This window comes from Mesocricetus auratus, unplaced genomic scaffold, assembly GCF_017639785.1.
Source record: "Mesocricetus auratus isolate SY011 unplaced genomic scaffold, BCM_Maur_2.0 Super-Scaffold_100004, whole genome shotgun sequence".
NCBI lineage: Eukaryota > Metazoa > Chordata > Mammalia > Rodentia > Cricetidae > Mesocricetus > Mesocricetus auratus.
The window spans coordinates 65,464,816-65,482,678 of NW_024429189.1; positions in this window are offsets into that span (position 1 = coordinate 65,464,816).

Genomic DNA, 17,863 nt, shown 5'->3' on the forward strand with positions numbered 1-17,863 from the left:
TCTGGAGGCCCTCTCTAGGGGTGAGAGTGGAGTATTGACGTCTCTTACTATTAGTGTGTGAGATTTTATGTGCGATTTGAGCTTTAGTAATGTTTCTTTCACGAATGTGGGTTCCCTTGTATTTGTGGCATAGATATTCAGAATTGAGACTTCATCTTGATGAACGTTTCCTTTGATGAATATGAAATGTCCTTCTTCCTCCGTTTGATATTAGGATTGCTACACCAGAATGTTTCTTGGATCCTTTTGATTGGAAAATCTTTTTCTCACCCTTTACTCTGAGGTAACATCTGTCTTTGATGTTGAGATGTGTTTCTTGTATGAAGCAGAAGGATGGATTCTGTCTTCGTATCCATTCTTATCATAGGCAAATTGAGATCATTGATAATAAGGGATATTAATGACCATTGATTGATGATTCTTGTTTGTTTTTGATTTATTGGTATTGGTGTTATTGTTTTTAGGTTCTCCTCCCTTTTTCTTTTGGTGTTTGGTAAAGTGGGATTATCTATTGCCTATGTCTTTGTGAGTGTAGTTATCTTCATTGGGTCTATGTTTTCCTTCCAGAACTTTCTGTAGGGTTGGATTGGTGGATAAGTATTGTTCAAATCTGGCTTTGCATAGAATACTTTGTTTTTTCCATCTATGGTTATTGAAAGCTTTCCTGGATATAGTAGTCTGGGCTGGCATCCTTGTTCACTTAGCATTAGTAAGACATCTGTCCAGGATCTTCTGGCTATGCTAGTTTCCATTGAGAAGTCCGGTGTAATTCGGATAGGTCTGCCTTTATATTTTACTTGGACTTTATCTTTAGCTGCTCTTAATATTTTCTCTTTATTATTTGGCATTTTGATAATTCTGTGGTGAGTCGACTTCTTTTTCTGGTCCAGCCTATTTGGTGTTCTGTAAGATTCTTGTATTTTCATAGGCATATCCTTCTTTAGGTTAGGGATGTTTTCTTCTATTATTTTGTTGAATATGTTTTCTGTACTTTTGAGCTGTATTTCTTTGCCTTCTTCTATACCTATTATTCTCAGGTTTGACTTCTTAACTATGTCCCATATTTCCTGGATATTTTGTGTTAGGGATTTGTTGGTATTGAGATTTTCTTTGGTTGATGACTGCATATCCTCTAATGAGTCTTCAACACCTGAGATTCTCTCTTCTATCTCTTTTATTCTATTGGTGATACTTGCATATGTAGTTCCCGATCATTTACCCAGATTTTCTATTTTGAGCATCCCCTCATTCTGTGTTTTCTTTATTGTTTCTATGTCAGCTTTCATTCCTTCAACTGTTTGGTTGTTTTATCTTGGTGCTCTTTAGATTCTTTAAGAGATTTATTTGTTGAATTTTTTGGTTCATGTTTTCCTCCATTTCATGTACTTTTTGTTTGTTTTTTTCTTCTATTTCTTTAAGGTAGTTCCTCATTTCCTCTTTGAGGATCTCTATCATCTTCATAAAATAATTTTTATGGTCTGTCTCTTCTGCTTCATCTATGTTGTGCTTTTAAATTATTGCTTGCATTGGGTTTCTAGATTCTGTTTGAGTCCTGTTGGTCTTTCTATTGCTGTTGTGAGTTCTTATTCTGTCTTCTTCCCATCTCTTCTTCCAGTGGGTGCAGGTGGGGTCTTTCTGTTTCTACTGGTCTCCTTCTTTCCTGAGGCTGAGCTGGACATGCCAGAGGGTGGGGTCAGGAAGGGCTTATACCTTTCCTATGTGTGCTGGTCCCCTTGATGCCATCAGTGGGCCCCTGGAAGATTGAGGGAGTATGTGGTAGGCAGGGGAGGGGTTCCAGGAGGATCCACGCTCACCTTGGGTTGGATGCACAGGTTTTGGGAGAGCTATGTGTTAGGTCTGTGAGGACTAATGTCTTTCCTGTGTGGGTAGGTCCTTGCAATTCCCGAAGCAGCCTCCAGAAGATTATGGGAGTTGGTGGTGGATGGGAAAGATTCCCTGAAGCAGGACACACTGGATGCTGTGGTCTGGAAGGACTGACCAAATATATGGGTTTTATGTGCTATTTAATTTTAGTAATATTTCTTTAGTGAATATGGGTGCCTTTTTATTTGGTACACAGATATTGAGAATTAAGACTTAGTCTTGATGGAGTTTTTCCTGTGATGAATATGAAATGACCTTATTCATCTCTTTTGATTAATTTTAGTTTGGAGTCTAATTTGTTAGATACTAGTATAGCTATAGCAGCTTGCTTCTTAGGGCTATTTTTTGGAAAATCTTTTCCCAACCCTTATTTCTGAGATAATGTCTGCCTTGGTAGGTGAAGAGTGTTTCTTCTATGAAGCAAGAGAATGGATTCTGTCTTTGTATCCATTCTGTTAGCCTGTGTCTTTTTATAGGTGAGTTAATATCATTGATATTGAGGGATATTAATGAACATTGATTTTTTGGGGGGATTTGTTTTTGGTGGTTGTATTCTGTGTGAGTTTTCCCCCTATTTCTTCCTTTTTGGTAAAGTGTGATTATCTATTGCCCATGATCTTGTGAGTGTAATCAACTTCTTTGGGTTGGAGTTTTCCTTCCAGAATTTTATGTAGGTGTGGATTTGTGGCTATATATTGAGTACCTTTTTTTCATGGAATATCTTGTTTCTCCATCAGTAGTGATTGAGAGTTTTGATGGGCATAGTAATTTTGGCTGGCATCTATGGTATCATAGTGTTTGTAGAATATCTATCTATAACCTTCTGAATTTCAGTGTTTTCATGGAAAAATCAGGTGTAGTTCTGATAGGTCTTGCCTTTATATGTTAATTGGATTTTATCCTTCATTGGTCTAAACATATTTTCTTTATTCTGGATGTTTGGTATTTTGATTATTATGTGTCAAGGAGAGTTTATTTTGGTCCAGTCTATTTGGTGTTCAGTATGCTTCATGTCCTTCTTCTGATTGGGAAAGATTTCTTCTTTGATTTTGTTGAGTATGTTTTCTGCACCTTTGGCCTGGATTTCTTCAACTTCTGTACTCATTATTCTTAGGTTTGGCATTTTCATGATTTCCATACTTACTGGTATTTTGTGTTAAGTATTTGTTGGATTTAAGATTTGTTTGTTTGAAGAAACTATTTACTATAGTTTATCTTCAGCACCTGAAATTGTCTTTTCCATCTCTTGTATTATGTTGGTTAGGCTTGTATCTGTAGTTCCTGATCATTTACACAGCTTTTCTATTTCCAGCAATCTGACAGTTTGTGCTATCTTTATTGTCTCTATTTCAGTTTTCCAAAAGATGCAAATTCATTCAACAAGGACATCTGTTCCACTATGTTCATAGCAGCATTATTTGTAATAGCCGCAACTGGAAGCAACCTTGATGCCCCACAACTGAAGCATGGAGAGAGAAAATGTGGTACATTTACACAATGGAGTACTACTTAGGAGAAAAAAACAATGGAATTTTGAAATTTTCAGGCAAATGGATGGCACTAGAAGAAACCATCTTGAGTGAGATAACCCAGTCACAAAAAGACAAACATGGTATGTCCTCACACATATATGGATTTTAGACATGGATCAGGAGAGTGCTAGTCTGCAATTCCACTGACAAAGAGTCTGGGAAACAGGAAAGAACCTAAGAAAGATATGCATGGTACCCCAGAGAAGAGGAATTAGGAGATCTCCTGAACAAATTGGAACACAGCTGGGGGTGGGGGAGAGTGTGATTGGGGAAGGAGATGGGGAGAAGAGGAGGAGAGAGTAGGTCATGGGGGAACAGGAAGTTTGAGTGGGGGGTAGCATAGGGGGAGAATAGGGGAGAAATACCATAATTGAGGGAGTCATAGGTTTGAAGAGAGAACTGGCACCAGTGAGACTTCTAGTGATCTACAAAGATGACGCCAACTGCCTAGCTAAGCAATAGTGGAGAGACTACCTTAAATGCCCATCCTGATAATACACTTGATGTTTACCTTATATGTCATCCTAGAACCTTCATCTAGTGACTGAAGGAAGCAGAGGCAAACACCCACAGCTAAACACTAAACTGAATCCATGGAACCCAGTGACACAGAGAGAGAAACAAGGGGGATCTCTTGGACCCCAGACTGACAGCTGGGAGGCCAGCATGGGGCTGATCCAGACTCCCTGAGTGTTAGAGTCATTGGGTGGGCCTGAGAAGCCTATGGGGCCCTGGGCAGTAGATAAGTATTTATCCCTGGCCTACAAATAGACTCTGTGTGTCCATAACACAAAGAGGGATGATCTCTCAGCCTGGACTCTTAGGAGAATGCCTGGACCCTTCCCTGAGCGAAATGACAGACTCTGGACATCCCCTGTGTGGAAGGAAGCGGCGATAGGTTGGGAGGCTGGGGAGGTGTTGGGGGTTCCAGGAGGAGGGGAGGGAGAGGAAACTGGGATTGACATGTGAAACAAGCTACTTAAAATTATAATAATAAAATATTATTAAAAAACCACACATTTACAGTGGAAGACTTCAACACCCCACTTTCACAACTGGAAAGGATTACCACACAGAAATTTAACAAAGAAGCAAAGGAACTGACAGAAGTTATGGCCCAATTGGTTTTAACAGACATCTATATTAACATCATAATTGAAAGCTCTTGACCACAAAGACACTAGGGAAATCCAGAGAATCATCAGGTCACATTTTGAAAGACTGTACTCTACAAAATTGGAAATGGACAATTTCTTGACAGATATCATATACAAAAATTAAATCAAGAAAAGGTAAGCAATTTAAAGAGATGTATAACACCTAGTGAAATAGAAGCAGTCATCAAAAGTCTCTGAACCAAAAAATGCCCAGGGCCAGATGGTTTCAGTGCAGAATTCTACCAGAAATTCAAAGAACACCTAACACCAGTCCTTCTCAAACTGTTACACAAAATAGAATTAGAAGGTACATCGCCAAACATTTTTTATAAAGTTACAATTATGTTCTTACCCAAACCACACAAAGACAAAACTAAGAAAGATAACTACAGACCAATACACATCATGAAAATTGATGTAAAAATACTCAATAAAATCCTGCAAATCAAATCCCAAAACACATCAGAAAAATCATTCACAGTAATCAAGTAGGCTTCATCCCAGGGATGCAGGGATGGTTCAACATATGAAAATCCATCAATGGAATCCACCATATAAATGAACTGACAAAGAAAAACCACATGATTGTCTCATTACATGTTGAAAAAGTCTTTGACAAAATCCAACACCTTTCATATTAAAGGTCTTCAGAGATGATCGTACTAGAAGAAACCATCCTGAGGGAGATAACCCAGTCACAAAAAGACAAACATGGTAAGTACTCACTCATATATGAATTTTAGGATTGATCAGGGGAGTGCCAGCCCACAATTCCACTGACTGTAAGTCTGCAAATCAGGAAGCACCCTAGGAGAGATATTCATGGTACCCCAGAGAAGAGGAATGAACCAAGAACTCCTGAGCAGATTGGGAGCACGTGGGAGGGGAGAAGGAGCTGGGCAAAGGAGAGGGGGAGAAAAGATGGGAAGAGAAAGACATGGGGGGAGCAGGAAGGATGAGTCTGGTGAAGAATACATAGGAGCAGGATGAGAGACACTATAATAGAGGGAACCATTTTAGGTTTGAGGAGAGATTTGGCACAGGTGAGATCACCAGAGATCTACAAGGATGACACCAATTGGCAAATGAACAAAGCAATAGTGGAGAGATTGCATTAATAGCCCCTCCTTGATGATAAGGTTGATGACTACCTTATATGCCATTCTAGAACCTCCATGCAGTGACTGACAGAAGTAGAGGCAAACACCCAGCTAAACATTTAACTGAACTCCTAGACCCAGCCCAGAGAGGGAGGAATGATGAGCAGGGGACTCAAGCCTGAGCTGGTAAAACTCACAGAAACTGATGGCCTAGAGAAGGAGGAGCTTTTGCACCCCCTACCGATGGCTGGGAGGCTAGCATGGGACTGATCCAGACCCCCTGAATGTGGTTGTCTGTGAGGAGGCCTGGCCATTATACGGGGCATTGGGCAGTAGATCAGTATTTATCCCTGGCATACAAATGGACTTTGGGTGCCTCTCACACAATGAAGGATGCTATCTCAGCCTGGACTCTTGGGGAAGGGCCTAGGCCCTGCCCTGCATTAAATGACTGACTCTGGATATCCTCATGGAGGCCATCATGCTCCCTGGGGAATGGAATTGGAATTGAGTGGGTGGCTGGAGGGCTGGTGGGGAGGGCAGGAGGGGAGGGAGACAGAGCTGGGATTGACAGGTGAAGTAAACTTGTTCCTAGTTTTAATAAAAAATTATTACTTTTGGAAACTTAGAAAAAACAAATTGGAAAGGAAGAAGTCAAACTTTCACTAACTGCAGATGCTATCATAGTTTACATGAGTGACCTGAAATACTCTGTCAAAGAACTTCTCCAGCTGATAAACACCTTCAGTAAAGTGGCAGTATACAAGATTAACTCAAAAAAGCCAGTAGCCCTACAATATATAGATCATCAATAGGTTGAGAAAGAAATCAGAATCATCACCCTTTACAATAGCCACAAACAGCATAAAAAATCTTGGGATAATGCTCATCAAACAAGTGAAAGACCTGTATAGCAAGAACTATGAGTCTTTAAAGAAAGAAATAAAAGAAGATATAAGAAAATGATAAGATTTCCCATGCTTTTGGATAGGTAGAATCAACATATTAAAAATGGCAATCTTGGCAAAACAATCTACAGGTTCAATGCAATCCCCATCAAAATCCCATCACAATTCTTCACAGACCTTGAAACAACTATACTAAACTTCATATGGAAAATCAAAAGACCCAGGATAGCCAAAACCTTACTGTACAATAAAGGAACTTCCACAGTCATCACCATCCCTGACTTCAAGGTCTATTACAGAACTATTATCCTGAAAACAGGTTGATAGTGACACAAAAATAGACAGATCGACCAATGGAATTGAATTGAAAACCATGATCGTAACCTGCACACCCAAAAACACCTGATTTTTGACAAAGAAGCTAAAGTTTTAAAATGGAAAAAAGAAAGCATCTTCAATAAATGCTGTTGACATAAATGTATGCTGACATATATAAGATTGCAGATCGATCTATATGTATCACTATGCAAAAAACTTAAGTACAAATGGATCAAAGACCTCAACATAAATCCATTAAACCTCTTAGAAGAGAAAGTGGGAGGTACCCTTGAATGAATTGGTATAGGAGACGGCTTCCTGAAAATAACAGCAGTAGTACAGACACTTAGATCAACAATTAATAAATGGGACCTTCTGTAAGGCAACAGATACAGACAATAAGGCAAAATGGCAGCGCACAGAATGGGAAAAGATTTTCATCAACCCCACAATAAACAGAGGGGTGATTTCCAATATATACAATAAAGTCATGACCGTAGCCAGTAAAATACCAAACAAACCAGTTAATAAATGGGGTACAGAACTAAATAGATAAATCTGAATAGAGGAATCTAAAATTGCTGAAAGACACTTAAGAAAGTGCTCAACATTCTTAGACATCATGGAAATGCAATGCAAAACAACGTACACTGTCTAGAATGGCTAAAATCAGAAACACTGATGACAGTCTATGCTAGAGTGGTTGTGAATAAGGAGGAACACTCCTCCATTGCTTGTGTGAGTGCAAACTCATATGACTACTTTGGAAATCAGTATGACTGTTTCTCAGGAAAATGGGAATCAATCTACTTCAAGATCCAGCAATTCCACTCTTGGGCATATACCAAAAGAATGCACATTCATACAACAAGGACATATGTTCATCTATATTAATAGTAGCCTTGTTTGTAAAAGCCAGAACCTGTAAGCAACCTAGGTTCACCTCACCCAAAGATTGGATGAAGAAAATGTGGTACATTTGCAAAATGGGGTATTACTAGATAGAAATAAAAAAAACTATGAAATATTGAAATATGCAAGCAAATGAATAGAACTGAAAGAAAACTTCCTGAGTGACGTAGCCCAATCACAGTAAGACAAGCAGGGTATGTACTCACTCATATTTGGATATTAGACATAGAGCAAATGACTACCATCCTAAACTCCATACCAACAGAGAAACCAGGAAAGAAAGAAGACCCCAAGTGAAGAATGCATGCTCCCCCCAAAAGTGGAGGGGAACAAGAATCTCTGAGCCAATTGAGAACATGATGGGAGACAGGAGGGGTGTGTGAAGGGGAGAAGGGATAAGGAGAGTTGGGGGGAGAACAGGAGGGATCAAGAGGACTGAGACAGGGGAGGAATAGAGGAGGACAAGAAAGGAGTTGCTTGATAGAGGTAGCCAGTATAGGTTTGGAGAGATAATCTGGCACTTAGGACATGTTTGGGGACCCACAGGGATAACCCCAACTAAGAATCTAGGCAGTGTTGGAGAGAGTGCCTTTGATGCCTTTCCCCTATAATGAGATTGATGACTACCTTGATTGCCATTCCTAGAGCCTTCATCCAGTAGCTGATCGAAGCAGAAACAGGTATCCACAGCTAAACACTGAGACATCCTCTTGGAATCCAGTTGTGGAGAGGGAGGAAAGATGGCCATAGGAGCCAAGACCATGGAGAAGAAACATGCAGAAACAGTTGACCTGACCTAGTGAGAGCAAAGAGATCCTAGTCATAAAGCTTGGACGGAACCAAGCCTGCTGAATTTGAGTGCCAGCTGGGAGGCCTGGGAAGTCTGTGGGACCACTAAGAGTGGAGCCAGTGTTTATTCCTAGTGCACAAAGGGACTTTGGAATCCCTTTCCCTATGGAGGGATACTATTGCAGCCCAAATACATGAAAGCAGGCCTAGGATCTCCCCTAAATATGTGACAGACTTTGATGGTACCCCGTGGAGAGTCTCACTATACTTGGGGAGTGGATAGGTGGTTCGGTGTGGGGTATGAGAAAATGGGAAGGTGAGGGAATGTGGTGATTGATATGTAAAATGTTCCAAAAAATAATAAAGTAAAAAAATCCTTAATTATGTTTATTACTTCTTGCTGAACATTTTGTTCAATTAACATTATATGTATACAATTTAAACTGTTTTTATAATCTTGTATTGGTATTTGTATGTATTTGTTGATGGATTTCATTATGACATTTTATACACAAATTATGTACACTAATATTAAATAAGCAAATATAATCAATCTGGCTTTTATCAGAAATGAAAACAAGTTAATTGAACATATGACAGAAATTTTCTGGGTTTATTTGGAATCACTTTGTGTTGCATTAAGTAACCAATACTCAAGGGAGTCTTATGTCTCTTGTGAAGAATTTAATGCCAATGGAAGGCTAGAATTGGGTACCTTACCCCATGTTTATTAGAAAGTAATTGGGTGGAGATCAGAGGTGGGAGGAAGGAACACAAGGAAAGGAGGGAGGGAAAACTGTGGTCACTATGTAAAATAAATGAAAAAATAAGAAAAAAAATAAAATAACACTGTTTTTCTAATAAAGAAATCCAGTAATCCACTGCACTCATTTTCAGGTTTGGTGATTTTCTTTTTATTAAGATTGTCCTGTATGCTTTCCAGAACAAGAGAAAGGGAGAGTGACTTTTAAGTTCTTTTTATCAGTCTCAGGCCAGTGATGCAGGTGTACAGGTCCCAGGTCCTAGTGCTGATTGTGATTAAGATCTTGAAGGGGATGTCATTGGGGGAATCTTGTATGATCTCAGGTATTTTCAGACAATATAGAGTCTCCAACATCTTCTTGATTAGTAATGTGTTCTTCAGTGTTACCATCTTTTCAACATGTTCCTATCCCAGCTGACAATTTATGTTTGTTTTTTTCTGCATGTATAAATTCTCCTTTAAAATATATCCATTGTCTTTTCCCTGGAGCCCACATTCCTTGTTGTCTCACACAAATTATTATAGAAAGAGGCTCCATAGTTTTGTAACTATTGTGTTTTTTTGTTGTTATTGTTTGATGTCTGCTTCTATCCTGATTATTTTCTGAATATCTAAATATCCTATCTGGTCTGGCCTACAAAATAAAAATCAAAAGAGAATTTTCTTTCTTCATCATGACAAATTAAGTAATACATGGAGGATGGACACTTATTGGCTATCTGAAAGAATGAGTTGGTTAGTAGTGGATGAAATTGTTAAGTTTTTTGTTAACATTTGTTCTGCATGTGATCCAGTGTAAATGAAAAGGATCACACTTGGAAATGAGAAAGAATAGACTTTGTTTGGAAGAAAACAACTGTATCCTTCCTGATGATGCTTCCAGCAGTGCTTCAGTAGCTGTCTCTAGCTCATGGCCTTACATAATATTATTTCTGCATCAATACATATTTTCCACCCAGAACAATAAATGAAAATTCCTGAATAACCTAGGAAAAATCTATTTTCATTGTCTGCCACTTTGGGACTGTGAGACTACAGGTGAATATGTTTAATTTTCTGACCTAATAATCTCATTCTTTTTTTATTTTTTTATTTTCCAGATTAAATTAGATAAGAAACGAGGTTGCTTCACAAGTCAGTTCCAGGTCCCTCTCCCATTCCCTCCCCTCCTCCCGTGCCCTCCCCCTAACCCCCCCCGTTATCCCCTCATTCCCCCAGGGAGGGTGAGGCCTTCCATGGGGGTGTCCATAGTCTGTCATTTCATATAGGAAGGGCCTAGACCCTTCCCCAAGAGTTCAGGGTGAGAGTGCACCTCACATTGTTCTATGGGAGTCCAAAGTCCATGTGTATACTTGAGATGGGTACTGATCTGCTGCCCAAGGCTGAATAGATTCCCTAGGCCTCCTCACTGGCACCCAAATTCAGGGGGTATTGATCAGTCCCATGCTGGATTCCCAGGCTGATGCCTGGGTTTCAAGAGTTAACCTTTGTCTAGTCAGCTGTTTCTGGGGGGTTAAACCAGCCCAGTCTTAATCCCTTTGATCACCAGTCCTCCCTCTCTGTTACTGGCTTTCTTGAGTTCAGCTCAGTACTTAACCAAGGGAGTCTGCCTCTTCTTCGATCAGCCACTAAATGAAGTTTCTGTTTCCCAGAGTCTCTGGCCATAGGATTGTAGGTTGGCACTCCCCAGATCTATGTCTAAAATCCATATATGAGAGAGTACATGCCATGTTTCTCTTTTTGTGACTGGGTTACCTCACTCAGGATGGTCCTTCTAGTGTCATCCATTTGCCTGCGAATCTCATGATTCCATTATTTTTTTCTGCTGAATAGTACTCCATTGTGTAGATGTACCACATTTTCTCTATCCACTCTTCAGGTGAGGGACATCTAGGTTGCTTCCAAGTTCTGGCTATTACAAATAAAGCTGCTATGAACATAGTGGAACAGACCTCTTTGTTGTATGAGTGGGCATCTTTTGGATATATGCCTAAGAGTGGAGTTGCTGGGTCTTGTGGTAGGTTTATTCCCATTTTTCTGAGGAATCTCCATAGTGATTTCCAAAGTGGCTGAACCAGTTGGCACTCCCACCAGCAATGGAGGAGTGTCCCCCTTTCACCACATCCTCTCCAGCATAAATTGTCATTGGTGTTTTTGATTTTAGCCATTCTGACAGGAGTGAGATGGTATCTCAGAGTTGTTTTGATTTTGCATTTCCCGGATGGCTAAGGATGTTGAGCACTTTCTCAAGTGCCTCTCAGCCATTTCAGACTCCTCTATTGAAAGCTCTCTATTTAGTTCTGCAGCCCACTTTTTAATTGGGTCCTTTGCTGTTTTGGAGGCTTGCTTCTTGAGTTCTTTGTAAATTTTGGAGATCAACCCTCTGTCAGATGTGGGATTAGTGAATATTTTTTCCCATTCTGTGGGCTGCCTTTTTGTCTTGCTGACTGTGTCCTTTGCCTTACGGAAGCTTCTCAGTTTCAGTAGGTCCCATTTATTAATTGTTGATCTCACTGTCTGTGCTACTGGTGTTATGTTCAGGAAGCTGTCTCCTGTACCAATTCGTTCAGGGGTACCACCCACTTTCTCTTCTAAGAGGTTCAGTGTGGCTGGATTTATGTTGAGGTCTTTGATCCATTTGGACTTAAGTTTTGTGCATGGCGATAAACATGGATCGATCCGCATTCTCCGACATGCCAGTCTCCAATTATGCCAGCACCATTTGTTGAAGATGCTTTCTTTATTCCATTGTATATTTTTAGCTTCTTTGTCAAAGATCAGATGTTCGTACGTGTGTGGGTTAATACCCGGATTTTCAATTCGATTCCATTGGTCTACCTGTCTATTTTTGTGCCAATACCAAGATGTTTTCAGGACTATAGCTCTATAATAGAGCTTGACGTCAGGGATGGTGATGCCTCCGGACGTTGCCTTGTTGAACAGGGTTGTTTTGGCTATCCTGGGTCTTTTGTTTTTCCATACAAAATTGATTATTGTTCTTTCAAGGTCTGTGAAGAATTGTGCTGGGATTTTAATGGGGATTTTATTGAATCTGTAGATTGCTTTTGGCAGGATTGCCATTTTTACTACATTGATGCTACCTATCCAAGAGCATGGGAGATCTTTCCATTTTCTGAGGGCTTCTTTAATTTCTTTCTTTAAAGATTCAAAGTTCTTACGATACTGGTCTTTCACTTGTTTGGTTAGCGTTACCCCAAAGTATTTTATGTTGTTTGTGGCAATTGTAAAGGGTGATGTTTCTCTGATTTCTCTTTCAGCCCTTTTATCATCTGTATGGTTAGGTAGGGTTACTGATTTTCTTGAGTTGATCTTGTAGCCTGCCACTTTCCTGAAGTGTAGAAAGTTCCCTGGTAGAGTTCTTTGGGTCATTGATGTAAACTATCATATCGTCTGCAAACAGTGAAAGTTTGACCTCTTCCTTCCCAATTTGTATCCCCTTGATCCCCCTTTGTTGTTGTATGGCAATAGCTAGAACTTCAAGTACCATGTTGAAAAGGTATGGAGAGAGTGGACAACCTTGTTTTGTTCCTGATTTTAGAGGAATTGCATTGAGTTTCTGTCCATTTAGTTTGATGTTGGCTGTTGGTTTACTGTATATAGCTTTTATTATGTTTAAGTATGTCCCTGTTATCCCAGATCTCTCCAAGACATTTATCATGAAGGGGTGTTAGATTTTGTCAAAGGTTTTTTCAGCATCTAGTGACATGATTATGTGATTTTTGTTTTTCAGCTTGTTTATATGGTGGATTACGTTGATGGATTTTCATATGTTGAACCATCCGTGCATCCCTGGGATGAAACCTACTTGATCATGGTGAATGATTGTTTTGATGTGTTCTTGGATCCGATTTGCCAGTATTTGAGGGATATTGGTCTGAAGTTCTCTTTCTTAGTTGTATCTTTGTGTGGCTTGGGGATCAAGGTTATTGAAGCCTCAAAGAACGAGTTTGGCAAAGACCCTTCTGCTTCTATTGTGTGGAACACTTTGAGAAGAATTGGTATAAGCTGTTCTTTGAATTTCTGGTAGAATTCTGCACTGAGGCCATCTGGACCTGGACTTTTTTTGGTTGGGAGACTTTTGATGACAGCTTCTATTTCCATAGGGTTATAGGTCTATTTAAATTGCTTATCTGTTCTTGATTTAGTTTTGGCAAATGATAGCTGTCCAGGAAGTCATCCATTTCCTTTAAATTTTCGAATTTTGTGGAGTACAGGTTTTCAAAGTATGACCTAATAATTCTCTGGATTTCCTCAGAGTCTGTTGTTATGTCTCCCTTTTCATTTCTGATTTTGTTAATTTGCGTGTTCACTCTCCGCTATTTGGTAAGTTTGGACAAAGGTTTGTCTATCTTGTTGATTTTCTCAAAGAACCAACTCTTTGTTGCATTGATTCTTTGTATTGTTTTCCTGGTTTCTACTTTATTGATTTCAGCCCTCAATTTGATTATTTCCTGGCGTCTACTCCTCCTGGGGGAGTTTGCTTCTTTGTGTTCTAGAGCTTTCAGCTGTGATGTTAATTCTCTGGTATAACTGTTCTCCTGTTTCTTCATGTGAACACTTAGTGCTATGAACTTCCCCCGTAGCGCTGCTTTCAAAGTGTCCCATAGATTTGGGTATGTTGTGTCTACATTCTCATTGAATTAGAGAAAGTCTTTAATTTCTTTTTTTTAATTTTTTAAAAAATTTTTTAAGTTTTAATTTAATTTTTTTCTCTTTGACCCAGGGATGGTGCAGTTGAGCATTATTCAATTTCCATGAGTTTGTAGGTTTTCTGCAATTTGTGTTGTTGTTGAATTCTAATTTTAAGGCATGGTGGTCTGATAAGATGCATGGAGTTATTCCAATTTTTTTGTAGCTGCTGAGGTTTGATATGTTGCCAAGTATGTGGTCGATTTTTGAGAAGGTTCCATGTGGTGGTGAGAAGAAGGTATATTCTTTTTTATGTGGATGAAATGTTCTATAGGTATCTGTTAATCCCAGTTGGGTCATTACTTCTATTAGACCCTTTGCTTCTTTGTTGAGTTTCTGTCTGGTATTCTTGTCTAGTGGTGAGAGTGGTGTGTTGAAATCTCCCACTATAACTGTGTGGGGCTTTAGATGAGATTTAAGTTCTAATAATGTTTCTTTAACGAATGTGGATGCCTTTGTATTGGGGGCATAGATGTTCAGGATAGACACTTCATCTTGGTGGGTTTCACTTGTGATGAGTATGTAATGACCTCCTTCATCTCTTTTGATTGATTTTATTTTAAAGTCTAGTTTGTTAGATATTAGGATTGCTATCCCTGCTTGTTTCTTGGGTCCATTTGATTGAAAAATTTTTTCCCAACCTTTAACTCTCAGGTAATGTCTGTCTTTGAGGGTGAGGTGTGTTTCTTGTATGCAGCAGAAGGAAGGGTTCTGTCTTCGAATCCATTCTGCTAGTCTGTGTCTTTTTATGGGTGAGTTAAGGCCGTTAATATTGAGGTATATTAATGACCATTATTGCTCATCCTTCTTCGATTTGCAATGGTTGTTGTTGGTGGAATTATGTGTGGAATTTCACCCCTTTGTTCTTTTGGCTGTTGGTAGAGAGGGATTCTCTAATGCTTACGTTTTTCTGGTTGTAGTTAGCTTCCTTGGGTTGTAGTTTTCCTTCCAAAATTTTCTGTAGGGCTGGGTGAGTGGACACATATTGCTTGAATCTAGTTTTGTCATGGAATATCTTGTTTTCTCCGTCTATAGTGATTGAGAGCTTTGCCGGGTAAAGTAGCCTGGGCTGGCATCCATGGTCTCTTAGTGTAGGTAGAATATCTATCCAGGACCTTCTGGCTTTCAGAGTTTCCATGGAGAAATCAGGTGTAATTCTGATAGGTCTGCCTTTATATGTTACTTGACCTTTTTCCTTAGCTGCTCTTAATATTCTTTCTTTATTCTGTATGTTTGGGGTCTTGATTATTATGTGGCAAGGGGATTTTTTTGTGGTCCACTCTATTTGGTGTTCTGTAGGCTTCTTGTACCTTCATTGGCATGTCTTTCTTAAGGTTGGGAAAGTTTTCTTCTATGATTTTGTTGAATATGCCTTCTGACCCTTTGAGGTGGATTTCTTCTCCTTCTTCTATACCTATTATTCTTAAGTTTGGTCTTTTCATGGTGTCCCATATTTCCTGGATGTTTTCTGTTAAGGATTTGTTGGATTTAAGGTTTTCTTTGGTTGATAAATCCATTTCTCCTAGTGTATCTTCAACACTTGAGATTCTCTCTTCCATCTCTTCTATTCTGTTGGTAATGCTTGTATTGGTAGTGCCTGACTGTCCAGCTTTTCTATTTTCTGCCTTTCTTCAGATTGTGTTTTTTTTAATGTCTCTATTTCAGTTTTCAACCCTTGCAGTGTTTGCATTGCTTCTTGCAATTTTCTGTTTATCTGTTCGTCCGTTTGTTGCCTTTTATGATTTTTTTGGTTTGTTCCTTCTTCCATTTCTTGCATTTTTGGTTTCCTTTTTCTACCATTTCTCCCATTTTGTGCTTTGCTTCTTCTTCCATTTCCTGCCTTTTTTGGTTTGTTTCTTCTTCCATTTTTTTCATTTTTTGCTTTGTTTTTTCTACCATTTCTTGCATTTTTTGCTTTGTTTCTTCTTCCATTTCCTGCCTTTTTTGGTATGTTTCTTCTTCCAATTCTTGCATTTTTTGCTTTGTTTTTTCTTCCATTTCCTGCATTATTTGCTTCATTTCTTCTTCCATTTCCTGCCTTTTATGGTTTGTTTTTTCTTCCAATTCTTGCATTTTTTGTTTCAGTTTTTTCTTCCATTTCTTGCATTTTTTGTTTGTTTTCTCTTCCTTTTCTTTGAGGGATTTTCCAATATCCTCTTTTAGGGCCTCTATCATTTTCATGAAAGTGCTTTTAAGGTCGTTCTCTTCTGCTTCGTCCGCATTGGAATGTTGGGGTCTTGCTGGTGTGGAGTCTCTAGAATCTGGCGGTGTCATATTTGTTTTTCTGTTGCTGACTGTGCTTTTGTATTGTCTCTTTCCCATCTCTTCTTCTAGTGGGTGCAGAAAGAGCCCCTTACTGGTCTGGGGACCAGAGTTCCCTTTTGGTGGGTGCTAGCAAGTCCAATAATCTGGTGGTTCTTCTATTCCTTGTCCAAATGCTGGTCCCGTGGGTGGAGAAGAAGAACAGGAATCTGGGGTGCTTAGCCTCCTACCTGGTCCCCTGGACCCTATGCTGGGTCCTGTTGTACCTGATCCAGAACAGCTACTCCCCTGGTCTACCTGGCTCCTTTGGTTTCCTGGTCTCGTTGGTGGGAGAGAAGATCTGCAGTCTGGGGTGCTTGGCTCCCACCGGGATTGGGAGCTCTGTGCAGTTCCCAGGCGACCTGCAGGCACTGGAACACAGGCCGGGAAGCCGGCCTTTATACCTGATGCTGCAGGAGGAACAGCTGCTTCCCTGGACTTCCAGCCTCCTCTCGATTCCTGGTCTCATTGGTGGGAGAGAAGATCTGGAGTCTGGGGTGCTTGGCTCTGCCGGGATTGGGAGCTCTGTGCAGTTCCCAGGTGATCTGCAGGCACTGGAACACAGGCCAGGAAGCCGGGCTGTTTACCTGATGCTGCCTGAGGGATAGCTACTTCCCTGGACTCCCAGGCTCCTCTCCTTTCCTGGCCTCAATGGTGGGAGGGAAGATCTGGAGTCTGGGGTGCTTGGCTCCCGCCGGGATTGGGAGCTCTGTGCAGTTCCCAGGCGATCTGCAGGCACTGGAACACAGGCCGGGAAGCCGGCCTGTTTACCTGATGCTGCCTGTGGAACCAATATTCTCATTCTTTAAGTTGAAATGCTATTATAATTAAAGATTGTTATGAATAGTATGCAACACAATGAATGTGTATGTTTCAAGACCTATTACAAAATAAGTATTCTCTTTCAGTTCATTCCTTATTTTATGTTAAAGCAAATACAAGTATGAATCCTTAAACCAAGCTGAACGGAATTTAGGCCCTAAAACACCCAGAATATTCATAAATGTGATTTGTGTTTTCTTTTTTAAAGCTTAGAACATAATACAATGTCTAAGACAACTTTTCATTTGAAAAATTAAGAAATATATTTTGAGGTTAACATACATCTGAAAACATTAGCCTGTGTGTAATTATTTAAAAACTCCCATCTATTAAACTGTTACATTCTTTTACATATATTAGAAAAGTGCATGTTGCTTTGAATACCATTAATATTCAAATTGTGTTTATATTTTTAAGATCTATTATTTTCCACGTATGTGTGTATATGTATGTATGTATGTATGTATGTATATATACATATATGATATATATCGTTGCAAATGCTCTACCACTGAGCCAAATTTTAAGGAAATTTTCAGACATTCAATTAAAAAGATAAATTCTCCACTGTATTCTTTTTCCAAAACAGAAAATCTCAGTATTTAGCTAGAACATAATAATCTACGCAGAGGTGGTCTCACACTTTCATATTTGTACAAGAAAATAT